Source organism: Uloborus diversus, chromosome 10 (assembly GCF_026930045.1).
Source record: "Uloborus diversus isolate 005 chromosome 10, Udiv.v.3.1, whole genome shotgun sequence".
NCBI classification, from domain to species: domain Eukaryota; kingdom Metazoa; phylum Arthropoda; class Arachnida; order Araneae; family Uloboridae; genus Uloborus; species Uloborus diversus.
Genome location: NC_072740.1, coordinates 89651393 through 89664812, shown reverse-complemented (window position 1 = coordinate 89664812; position 13420 = coordinate 89651393). Strand labels below are relative to the sequence as shown.

The 13420-nt window shown below is 32.1% G+C and overlaps 1 long non-coding RNA gene across 1 annotated transcript; it reads left to right on the top strand.

The window, feature by feature from the left end:
* The first annotated feature begins 203 nt into the window (after positions 1-203).
* LOC129231327 (uncharacterized) lies at positions 204-8476 on the top strand. The gene is made up of 3 exons (XR_008581242.1): positions 204-429; positions 3270-3353; positions 8398-8476. It is a non-coding gene; the product is annotated as an uncharacterized LOC129231327 (long non-coding RNA).
* Positions 8477-13420: the final 4944 nt, after the last annotated feature.

Here is a 13420-nt window from a genome sequence, read left to right as displayed (position 1 = left end):
TCTTCGAGGAAACAGGGCAGTGACCGTAATTGTAAAAAAACTACAGTAAATTTAAGTTGCGTTGACCGTAAAATTACGGGGCAGTCGTCCAGTCCCTTAATCTGTGCAGAATACGGTCATTCCCCGTAATTTGCTGGCTGATAAAGATCACGTGTCGTTGTCACGTGTTTCTACGCAAAGAAGCGGGAAGGAGAAAAGCCAAGATGGCTGCCTTTTGTTGAACGAATGTTGTCTTCCAACTAGATTATTACCTTTTTAATATGTAATATATGATATACGTCTTACAATATCTGGACTAAATATACGTATTGGAGAGTAGGGACTCTGTCTTCCAGGCTCTCATCTAAGTATTGCTCCTAGGCGTCGAAAAAAAAGAAAGTGTTGTCTTCCTCGCCATGTGTATTCCAATGTCTGGAATCAAAATATTAAGTAAGTGTTTTTTTTCTATACTATTGTTTAAGTGTAATTTTAATCTGCTGTTCTTTTGTAATTAGCTATTTTGATAACAATAATTTGTGAGCATTGATTGATGGCGAGTACCGAAGCTTCGCTGTAACGTTGAAATTTAGAATTGATATTGATTGTATCAAGACGTACTTACATAGTACAATGTATGCAAACGTGATGCAATATAAACGCACAAATGAATATCATACTATGCTCCATGTGTTTTAATTTCCATAGTTTCATCCAAAAATTTCTGCAATATTTTTCTAAATTAATGTAATTAATTAAAGATGTTGTGCATGAGGGCAAAATGAATTATTTACTAATTCTCTGCATGCTTTATATTCCTGGTTTTAAATAACCATGATCAATGACTAATAGGAATTGGTTACATTTTTTAGATTGTTTTTAATGAACTCAAATGTTACATTTAAACCAATGAAATAAAACATAGGTACGTAGTTGAAAATAAATTGCTTTAGGCTACCTATTAACGACAGATTCGTTTTTAGTAGAAAATATAAATAATGACATCATTGTTTTCATTAGTTTCACAGCTAGAAATGTTTAAAACATGTTTCATACATTTTTTTAATAGCTAAATCTTTAAACAGTTATTCATACAATTATTATAAACCAAAAATAATGTGATGAAGCATGTATTTCTTATCAACTTTCAACACTTAATTACTGAATTGTTTCTGGTTCAATGTGCCTAAACTTATAAATTAAATGTAAATTTCCATAATAATACTATGTTTTACTGTAACTTACAACTATTCATAACTTAAAATATAATATTTTGTATAATAATTACTGTAAGAAGAATGTTCACATCATTAACTGATGTATTGTCTGAATGAAAGTGAAGCAGTTTTCAATTTGCTCAATCTGAGCGGACGAGAAGCCATGTCTTTCTAGTAGGAAACTTAGGCTGTGTTTGCATCATATAAGTATAATCTAGGTTTTTTTGGGGAGGGGGGGAGGTGATTAAAGTGGTGAGATTGTGCTATTGAAATTTACTGTGGGTATGCCTTTTTTAGAGAGTCGTTCATGTGACTTATAATATCAAATAACTTTTTATTGGGGGTTGCATAGCCAGGATTTCATTTCTTTAAGGGTCTAATATACAGAATACAGAGTGGTTCAAACAGGGTGACCCCCCCTCCCCCATCGCATATTCAGTGTTATGTTCATTACGCAGTCACTTTACAGTCTTTAAAGTAGTAAAAATCGGCAGAGCACCATCTATGTCGTAACACAGCGGAATTCTGCTCCATGTTATTGCAGATGTTTTGCCGAGTTCGGAGCAGAATTTTAAACGCAATGTTCTAAACGCCAAAATTGAGTGGAATATGGTGCAGAATTCAGCTGTGTTGCAACATGGATCTTGTTCAACTGAAGTTCTTAAGACTTCAAAGTAACTGTTAAGCCCGGCTCTATAAATTTTTACCCTCTTGCAAAAACTTAGTGGGTCCCCTCCTAGACTAACAGTGTATATTGTTTACGTAAATAAGTCTCAGTACTAGTTTTTTTCCTTTTTTTCCCCTCAATTTCTTGGATCGTGGATCTCCTTAAGGATGTGTCCCCCCCCCCCCCCCGAACTGCAGGTACTCAGATCGGAGCCTGAACTGTACAGCAAACATTCAACCATAGTAAAATTAAATGAGGGTTACTCCCGCTTTCGAACCACTCTGTGTATTATACAGTGAAGCACAGTTTATACGTTTATCTTTTATACGTTTTTATCATTTATACGTTATCAAAATTAGTCACTGCTGAGTCCAATACATAATAACGAAAACCTATTATACTTTTTTTTATTTATGCACTTGTTTCATGCAGTACTTTCAAAAACGTATAAACGCTGCTTACTTGAAGTTTTCTTATATACGACTAATGAAATTATGTGTGAAACACAAATATTTTCATTTTTGAATTTTTTTGGTCATTTCAATTAGGGTCTAGATCCATGAACCCTCCCCCTGGTTGTACTACTGTTTTTTGAAGTGTTTCATTCAAATAGTGTTATAATCGAATGTTTGTTGTCAAAGGCGCGTTTCAGGTCATTCTTTGGAATGATTTGGTTCTGGTATGAATGTTTTGACTGGAATGTATTTTAATCATAATGGCAGGTTTATAGGAGTCATGGTTGCAGGTCCTTGAAGTGGGGGAGGGACAGTGGTGGATCCACAGAGGGAGCAATTGGGGTGATCCTTCCCCCCCCCCCACGAATTCACAAACCAAAATTTACCTTTGCAAATTTAATTTTGTAAATTCGAAAAATTTCCGGAAAAGGTTTCCAAACTCTCCCCCTCCTCCCAAACTCATCACAAAAAATCGCCAACTGTATTTTTACGACTTTTTAGTTCCAAAATTTTTTCAGGGGAGAGTCCTCAACCCCCTCTCTCCAATGTCATCAAAGATCGTCAAAAATTTTGAATTTTTGGATCTTCAATTTCGAAAAACTACCCGAAATCAAAAACGTTTTCGAAAATGTCGTTCATTCAAATTTTACGGGGTTCTTGAATCAGAAAGGAATGGGCCCTTACTGTTCATCCTTCTATTCTACTTTTGAATTTATGCTTTGTCTTATGTGTGTACGGTTATAAAACTATTTCAACGGTGTAGTTATTGAGTAGTACTTAATACATTCTAAACTACTGGGTTTATACATTTTTCTTTTTAGTTTTTTTGGTTTTTACGCAGTCTGGTTTTTTGTTTTTATTTAATCTGGAGTTTTTTTTATATAAATGATGCATAATCGTACCTACCATTTTTTATTTTGTTCCATATACTTAGTTGAATTTTCTTTCACCCAGACAATCCTTGCTTTAAAGTTTTTGCACAATTGGATGAAAAATAACTTCTGGATCAAGAAGTGTTTCATCGGAATTTATTTAGAGGTATGTATTAATATTTTATTTTAAGAAATGTTTTTCTAAACTCTATTGAGCGACGATCAGTTTCTTTGCTCAGAAACTAACGATTGTAATTTTTCTACTTGTTACTTGTATTCAGTGCTTTTATTTCTGGTCGCTGTTGTATTTAAATGTTATCGATATGAAAAAATAAAATTTTATAATAAATTTAAAAGAATATAAAATGTTCAGTATAATTGTGCCACAGAGTAATGTCCGATGAACTGGACACGAAAACAGAACTCTTCATTTTGTAATCTTAGGTAGTCTATTTGTATTGTATAGGTATGAGAACACGTCCTATTTGTATTGTATAGGCAGGCCGCCCATATGCAAAGTTGCAAGGGGGGGGGGAGCTCAAATATTTTCCCTGTGGTTTAGCTCTATATTTTCCCCATGGAAACTGATTTCAGGACAGATTAGAGTCATTAAAATTTGACATTTTTAATAACTTATTCATTAATGGCTAGAGAAGAAATGTTTTTACATTTTTGCAAGGAAAAAAGTACTAAAAGCAAGGAAATTCTAATTTCAAGGGGGGGCTCTAGCCCCCCTTGCACCCCTATATGGGCCCCCTTGCCTTATACGTATATAAACTACTGTATTTCGGATTAGCAACATGTGCTACAACCAAGGATACTTGGGCAGTTTTCAACAGTTAAAATCTCAACCCTGGCTGTCCTACTGCATACCCATCCATGCTCGTCATAGGGGGGGGGGGATTTCCCCCCTCAGATTCTTTCAAGAAAAAAAGATGAGCATGACTAGGGTATGCATGGGCGCTGCCAGTTAGGAGGTTTTAGGGGCTCATTCACAGTAGCACCTAACGCATTCACAGTAGTTAAAATGCCGGGCCTGATCCTACTTACGACAAAAGAAGTGCATTAGCCATCTTTTGTGGTACAACTTATAAATGATGAAAAGGTTGATATCAGGGGGTTAGATACTGCTATTTTAGGGCTGGTCATGCTGAAGAATATTTTTAAGGTGCATAAAAAATTCTGAAAATACTTGGGTGTCAATTAAAGCAATAACTTAGCCAGAAATAAAGCACCTTGTGGGACATAAACAATACTAATTAATTTTAAAAGCAATGAAAGGAAGTTGTATTCCAGATTTTTACTTTAAAAAATATTAAGTGAATTTAAAAAAAAAATACTCTAATTGTTTGCAGGTTATTCATTAAGTATATTTGAACACAAAGTGAGTGGATAATAATGTCGGCAGAGAATTATGACCCTCGCCTTGTATCCATCGTTGCATGTAGGATGCGCAGATTTCCATATTTATTTTGAAAATACAGTCAAACCTTATTAAAACTAACTCCAAGGGATCTTTATAATCTATTGGCCTTCACCTTAGTTTATCTTATCAAAATATCAATCATTAACAATCAATAGGACAGGGATCACAAATGTAGTTTATCTTAGCAGAAATTCATTTTAAGCGTGTTCAAAATAGTATGATATGTTTGATATTTTGTTTTCCAATTGCGATGTTTGCAATCTAAGAATTATATTAATCATATCAGTAACACTCATTTACTATTGAAAAGAACCAAAAGTAGACTGCTAATAAAATTTACTGTAAGGGTGTCTTTTTTAGGAATGTCCTTCTTTGAGGCACCGTCTTTTAGGGGATGAGGATGAGCCTCCACTATTGTGGAACGGACACCTTCGTGGTTTTTAAATGATTGTTTCTTTAGTGTTTTAATTAAATAGTGTTATAAAAGAATGTTTGTTGTCGAGAGTTTGGTTATTGATTTCTTCTGGATGATTTGATAGCTCAATTATATGTTTTTGAGCGAATATTTTATTAGAATTCTAGTCAAATATTTGACTGAAGACTGAATATTTGGCTAAAAAATGATTTATAATTTTTGTATTTTATTTTATGGCAATTCAGAATTGAAGATGCTTATCTATTTTCTGTAGATTAATTATTTTGTTTGAAGCATTACATAATATTTTGAATTGTAAAACTTCCGAAATCAAAATACTGCAAAATTTAATTTCTGAGTGTTTTCTTTGCACGTTATAAATTGCCTTTTTTAAACATTTGTGAGACGAGAAACGTTTCACAAATTGATTTTTTCTGCTTAGTGTTTCATACCTAAGAAGTCCAGTGGCACTTTGTGCCTCCTCATTGCAGATTTGAGTTTAATTCCCCGTTGGGCACAGTTGACTTCACCTTTCATCCCATAAGTGGGTCAATAAAATGAGTACCAAGCATGCTTGGAAACTAAACACTGGAGGTTCCACGTTTGGCTGACCACCTTACTAGAACACCTGCCTTTGCACCCCACAGCCCTCTGTCATGAAGATTGATATGGGCACGGTGGGATTGCCTCCAATTTTGCGCCACTGAGTTTAGTTTCATACTTATGACTTATAAGCGGTAAAAAAAAAAAAAATGTTTATGTGGCGTAAGATATAAAAGAAAGTGAAAAGTTGCGAAACTTAAATGTAACATCTGAATGTTTTCTCTTGCACTAAAATCACCTTAAATGTTTCATTCTTCAAACAGTATGCCTTTTACAGTAAAAAATTTTGGGAACAATTCATTTAACAATGATTTTTAATTTCATCAAAAGTATATTGATTTAAACCTGCCAGCAATTTTTGAATAACAAGTTTTATTTTAGTATATTTTTGGTTCACAACGTGTGAATTTCACTTCCATGGCATGTCACACACCTTGTGTGGCTGTTTATGTTGCTTAATAACTTGATTAATTAAAAGTATATACTAATTTATTAATTATTCCTTTCACAAGTGCCTCAAATGATAATTGTTTAAGTATATTTAACTTTTTAATAGTGGTTTAGTTCATTTTAGTAGGACAAGAAGTCATGTCGCACAAAAATTTACTAAATACTATTTTACATGTATTTGAAACTACTAATACCATACTTTAATGAAGAGAACTTAATTATATTCCCACTAATCATTAAAATAGCTGATTGATTGCACAATTAACAAAACTACCACTTTGATATTAAATTGGCCTCAATTTTTAAATACTAAAAGTTATTTTTATTTTAATTTCTATGAACAAGGGATTATTTTATTTTTTATTTATACGTAAAATAATTGGAACTGAGCTGGCCATTGTTTATGGTTACTTCTAGTAGGTAACACTTTCATGGAAGAACGAAAAAAAAAGGAAAAAAGGTTTCGAAATTGAAAAATATTTGCATTCAAAAGTTATGTTTTCTGAAGAATTACCCAAATGTGATAATATTAGTAAATAACAGGTTGGAAGTTTGTACTAGAGTACTATATACACATTCATGGTATAAAAAATTGTTTGCCTACTAATTGTCAACTATTTATGTTATTTACTATTCAATTGCTGACTAAATATTAAGATATTCAGCCAAACCAAGTATTCGGTTTTGTGTGCCAAATAGTCAGCAGTATACCAAAAATCAACTGCATATTCAATGTATCCCTAATTTAAACGAAGAGCTTTTTCAAAGTTGGTGGGTATGCATGTTAAAACCCAGTGTGCATGTGTGGTTGAAAACATTGTCCTACTATTGAGTGCAGTAATTTAGTGTGGTTGAATAGTACTTAGGATGATTACTGAGTACTCAACCCAAGTTCATGCTACTGGGTCAAGTACTGAATATAGATCTTTTTTTAACGAACAACTGACATACACAAGGGAAAATTTTTCTGTTATTGGAATATTTATATGGATATTAAGCATGAAATAAGTTTTCAATTAAAAAGAAAATCCAAAAAGATTTAAAGTTTAAAAAATTTAAAACTATTTTTTCAGAATTTGTGGGGGAAAAATTGAAATTGATTTAAAAAACTTAAATTTTTCCATCACAGTTCTTTCTTGCGTTAAAAATTAATCATAGATAGCTTCTTTGTACTTTAAAAATTTTTGACCAGTACTTTTACTGGGAAGTCTCTTATTTTGGGGTAAGGAGCTGAAGATTCCCGTAGTTTGTCTTTTTCCTTCCAACAATGCAACATGTTTTCTGTCTTTACTTTTCTTTTTGAACTTGGAAAAAAAAATACAAATACTAAACCTGTACAAATGCATCCTTTAGGACTGGACTCAGACTCCAATATTATTCCTATAGCGAACAAAAGTAGTTTTATTCAAATATTATGTTTTTATTTATAAAATTTGTTTAAAAGTTTTATTTATGTATGGGCAAATGAAAATTTATGAAATAAAATAGTTTATTTTTATTTATCTTTTGTGGCCCCCCTTAGCCCCTCTACTAGAAAATCTGCTACCATGCTTATGTATGGGGTCAAAAAGCTTGGATGCTTATGCTCTGAAAAAAGGTGTTTTCAATATCTGTTTTTATCATACTGTAGATGCCCGTCAGGAAATAGCCCATATTGGCACTAAAAATTCCAAAATGTTTTTTCCCTGAAATTTCCCCTTTATACTTGTACTACAGTTGCAGGTTTCCCCCAAGATCTTTGCAAGACTCCAAAGTGCTTTCTGTTTAATTATATCTCTTAATGATCATCATTATTGTTTATGTTTTCAATTGAATATGATTCATTGTTTCTTTCTTTTTTTGAAATTGATGTTCACTAAATATTCATAACCTCATTTTGTTTTCTTTTCAAAACAGACCACATATTTTGAATTGATGTTGGAAAAATGCTTTTCTTTGTCACTCGTTTGATTTGATGAAACAAATTTTTCGATATTTACGTGTTTACCAGCTTTTATGCATTAAACTTAAGATTTATACATTTTAGCAGTTACGATGTCTTTTGATCTAGCCTTAATTTTTTGTTTAATTTTATTATAGCTTTTATTTCTATGTATGCATGTGCTTTTTCCTAGGATTCCTGGAAATTATGTAAAAATCCTTTGAACATCATATTAGGGAGGAAAACCTTATGAAACCAGGGAAAGGGGTGAAAAAAAAATAGGGTGCTTTAAAATGCTTTATTTTGATTTTCACTATTTAGTGAGAATGCTGCTCTGCTTTAAATGTGTGAAAAACAAATCATTCTTAATTTTCCTTATGGTGATTTCTTTTTAGGGCAATATTTTGGATAAGTTACTGAACTAAAGGATCCAAAGGAATAAAGATTTGGAAAAAGTGATTCAACCAAGTTTTGAAAAATTTGACCATAATTTCTCTTCTGAAAAAGTTTATTTGTAATTATGTTGTTATTTAACTTGTAATTAGTGTAAAATAAACCTTTTTGATGTTTTAACTTCTTTGTTTTCATTGTTGACACTTCTGGATATTGTCTCTTCTTATTTCTTATGTAGACATGCTCACATATTTTTTTGGTAATAATTTTTGAGCTAAAATTCTTTCTCTTGATAAAATTGTTTTCGAGATGCTTACCTTTAATGGATACTTATGGTGTTTAAAAATTAATTTATCCATAAGTTTATGCTAGCTAGTAAAAAATGCAGTCTATTTTTGAAGTCGACTGCACAAGTTTTTAATTTATGTATAATTTAATTAATTTATAACTTTTTTAAATATGAAGTATAAATATGTTTTTTAATAATTTATATAACTTTTTTGAATGTTCTATGTTCTTTGAATGAACGAGGTCAGCAAACAAGTAAAGGCAATGGACGAACCATTAAAAAAACACTAGTTGCCAATGTTGGTAACATGTGTTTTAGCGATGAAACAAATTATTATGTATGTAAGCATTTTACATAAAATGTTAAGTGTTGTATTTTACTATAATCCATACAGTAAAAAAGCTTTACTGAATTTGTTTTTTTTTTCAGTTAAGTTTCCCTTATTTCACGGGATTTTTTCTATATTTCTTTTTATACTTCTCTCTCTTAAACATGCATTCTCATTTTTAGAGATCATTTAATAGAATATTTATAATTCTGGCAACTGGGGTCCTCAAACTGCATTACTAACAGTGTTAGCCTATTTTACGTGTTTATTGAATTGTAAAAATGACTTGCATTTTATTGTGTTCTTAAAACTTTTATTCATAACTTGGTTCTTATATGACAATAAACTAAGTTTTAAAGCACCTAATAATTTATGGGCAATGACGATAAAGAATGACATTTTTTTATGAACATCATGTTAATTTACAGGAGGCAGTGACCATAGAAAAGTTTTATGAGCATAACGCCAATTTACGGGCAGTGATCCTAGAAAATGAATTATAGCTTTTACGGAAGTAATATCAATTTACGGGCAATAGGCGTAGAGAATAAATTCTAGCTTTTGCGGGAGCAATATCAATTTACGGGCAATAGGCCTAGAAAATAAATTTTAGCTTTTACGGGAGCAATATCAATTTACGGTCAATGGGCGTAGAAAACAAATTCTAGCTTTTACGGGCATATAGTCAATGTACGGGCAGTGGCCGTAGAAAGAGGAATATAATTTTCACGGGCACATTGTCAATTTACGGTCACTCCCCTTTTATTTTACGGGGAGGAAATTACGGGCAAACCTATTATTTTCACGGTCAGGAAAGATTACGGGCAGAATATTATTTTTACGGGCAGTGACCGGACCATTTTCTGCCGGTCACTGACCGTATTCTAACGGTGAAATTTCTTACAGTGTATATATATATATATATATATATATATATATATATATATATATATATATATATATATATATTAGGGTGGTCCTTATTTATATGGGAAAATATTTTTTTCGGAATTCAACAAGTGACGCCCCCTAGTTTTGTGACACTATGTGAAAAAGTAACGTGTGCAAAATTTGAACTCGATCGATCAATAATAACACGTGCCCCTAGGACGTTGAACTTCTTTAGCACTTTTGATAATTTTCATATAAATCTTCGAGTTTTTACTTCAGACCCAGTACGTCGTTTCTGCTAGGTTTGAAAAATATTTTTACAGAGCGATAGCACTGAAATTAATCTTTTAAATTAATTTACATGATCTAAAGATTTCACATTGAATAAGAATGAAATAATACTTCAGAAACTTTACCTTAACCGTATGCTTTTCTGAATGTATCACGATCGTGTGTATTTTTTTCCGATAGTCTTGGACATTCTGTAAAATAAATTGCTTTTGTGACTCATATTTTTAAAATTGTTTGTGCACTTCTTCGATTAATATTGTGCTCCTCTTTCAGTTGTATCATTCACAACTTTCAGCATTTTAACGATCTCTCTTCCCTTTAAATAGATTCCCTCATTTTGCCACAAATCAGGATCAAGCAGGAAAACATCTTTTGGTATTTGTAACTTATCAAACAGTTTTATTGACTTGTAATTAATTCTATAAAGGGAAAAATCTTTACTAAGAAAGTATTTCAAATCATCTACCGTTATATGAATTTTTTTATACAGCATTTTTTGGAGTAGTCTTTTCCTATCTTCAAAGTGTTAATTCCTTCATCCAATACGGACAAAGCTACTAGTTAATACCCTAAATACGAAAAATGATTTATGAATTTTCCAATCGCCGCTTCTGCTGCATGTTTGTTATCATTTTGTACGCTAGTTTTTTTTGGTACATTATATAATTCAAAGGAGCTTCGATTGGGTTGCTGCGAAAAACTACATCTTCATACAGCATTTAAGGGCTTTCACCTCATGTAAGGTCAATTTAAATTGTTTCCTAAATATATAAATTTTCAAACAATAAATTCTTTTTGCCACCCATCTGGCTCAGGGATAAGCTCCTGGTTTCCGAAAACATATCCCTCTAGGAGGGTCTTCACCAGGAAATATTATTACAAGTTATGAGAAGTCTCTGTAATTTTTAAGGGAATGTTCTTTCTCAGTATGCACTTTTTACGAACAATAACATATCATCGACTTCGTCTTTAAGAATTTAAGTGGTCTTTGTCGAATGTTATAATTTCTGAATGATGATCTTTCCACAAAATGCTTAATAATGGAATATCGGATTTAGAACTAAGAAAGGCAAGAACTTCTTTAAAGACACTCTGCAGTACGATTTCAAATGCATGATGAAGGCAATCCAAATGTAATCACCGTCCAGTTTTTGTTCTAAAAAAATGCATGCACAATTTATGCGGCCGGTATTGCAAGCCGTTGTATCAAACACTACAGCTTGAACAGTTAGCAATAAAGAGCAATCATCTAAGATATCATATACAACTGAAGAAATATCTCGGGAATTTCGACTAGCTGTTCAACATTGGGACCTGAAGCTATCACGGTAAGCCTATCGGCGTTCTTTTTGCTGTTACAGCTGGATGTAGCTTTGTATCCCAGTGAATAACTACAAAATCTGAATTTAAATTCATTAAATTTGATTTTTCTTCTAGACGATTTTCTCTTGCTCCCTTAAGGTATGTACGATTGATCATAAGATCATTTGGATTTAAATTTACTGCATCTGCATAGACTGTTAACAAATGAACAGCATCATTTTCCCTAATATGGCATTTGTCTAACAGTGATGAAAGGCGAGAAAATATCAATAATTGTCAAGCTTTTTTTGTGTTGTGGTAGACCAAATGTAGAAAAAAGGTTCAACAGGTTAGGATAGATACTATATATAAGGACTGTGTTCTGAATTAGAAGAAAATTAGATTAAAGTATAAAATTTTACGTTATTCCGATCTGGATTTTTTTTAAATTTATATTTTAGATATGGAAAATATGATTTCGAGGATTTTTTGAAATTTATATTTTAAAAATTAAAAATTGCATAAACATTTTAGTACATTTATAACTAAATAACAGAAAATTAAAATATAATTGTCATTTCTTATATTTATAGCATTGATACCTAGCGACCCTATTTGGCACACACCTGTTACATACGCAGAAAATTTTGTTAATCAGCACCCCCAAAGCCTGGAGGGGGCAATTCGTTGTTTTCAAAGGTCATTCATTAACGGCCTAGGCCATTCATTAATAGCCTTTAGAATCCCTCGTGTCCATCTTGGTTGAAAGAAATGTTCCCATGCCGCTTTGTTTGAAACGAGCTCAGAAGAGCGGTATATCTGACCCAAGTCCATTAGTGTACATTTACCCTCTGTAACATGTAACATTTTACAGAGTGAAAGTGAGAGAATGGTCAGTCTGGAAGTAGCAGCATATATTGCAGTTCAAAATTACTATAAATATGACACGTAAGAATATTTTTACGTAAAAGTGAGAAAATCCGCAATTTTTCCTTCGAAACTCAAAAAAGGGGTCCTAGGGGCACGTGTTAATATTCATGGATTGACTTAAAATTTTGCAAGGATCATTTATTTGTATAATGGAACAAATTGAGGGGACGTCGCGTAAAATATCAACAACTTCAAAAATAAGGACCACCCTAATATATATATATATATATATATATATATATATATATATATATATATATATATATATATATATATATATATATATATATATATATATATATATATATATATATATAAAGTTCAAGCGAATGTGACGTCAAATGGCTCAGGAAGTGAAGGGTTTATTACGATTCGGCGCGGGCGCGGCCATTTCGGCGCTGGCCGATTCGGCGCCAGATTTTCGCATTCTGAACTTCTTGAATGTCAGAAACATTAGTTAAAAAAAAAAAAAAAAAGTTGGAGATGAATAATAAGGATTCAGAGTTCTAGAAGCTTGTCAAAAGATATATTAAAATTTGCCCTGTAGGGGAAACGGGGGCACTTGTGAACGTGAAATGTTATACGATACCATGATACACGCTGCTATGATAACTAAGATAAAAAATCTTGAAAAATTCTCGAGTAATGGAAGTCCCACTTGTACCTCTTTTTATTATTTCACTAAAGCAGGACGAGAGAAAGAGGAAAATACACGATGTATTTTCTTTAGATAAGGAAGTTATGAATATGGACTTTATTAATTATTTTTGTCACTTTGTTATATTATTTTTTACTACCATAAATGAAGTTTGAAACAAATCTGTTTCACTTGATTTACATTTTCATTACTCTAAACTAGTCTCGCAGGATATTTATTGCAGAAAGGGCATAAGTCCAAATTAAAAAGATAATAATAATAATAATTTCAGTGACGAAATGAAACGTAATTGAAGGTGAGGTAATGATCCTACTTGTGGCTGGATCAGTCATAAAA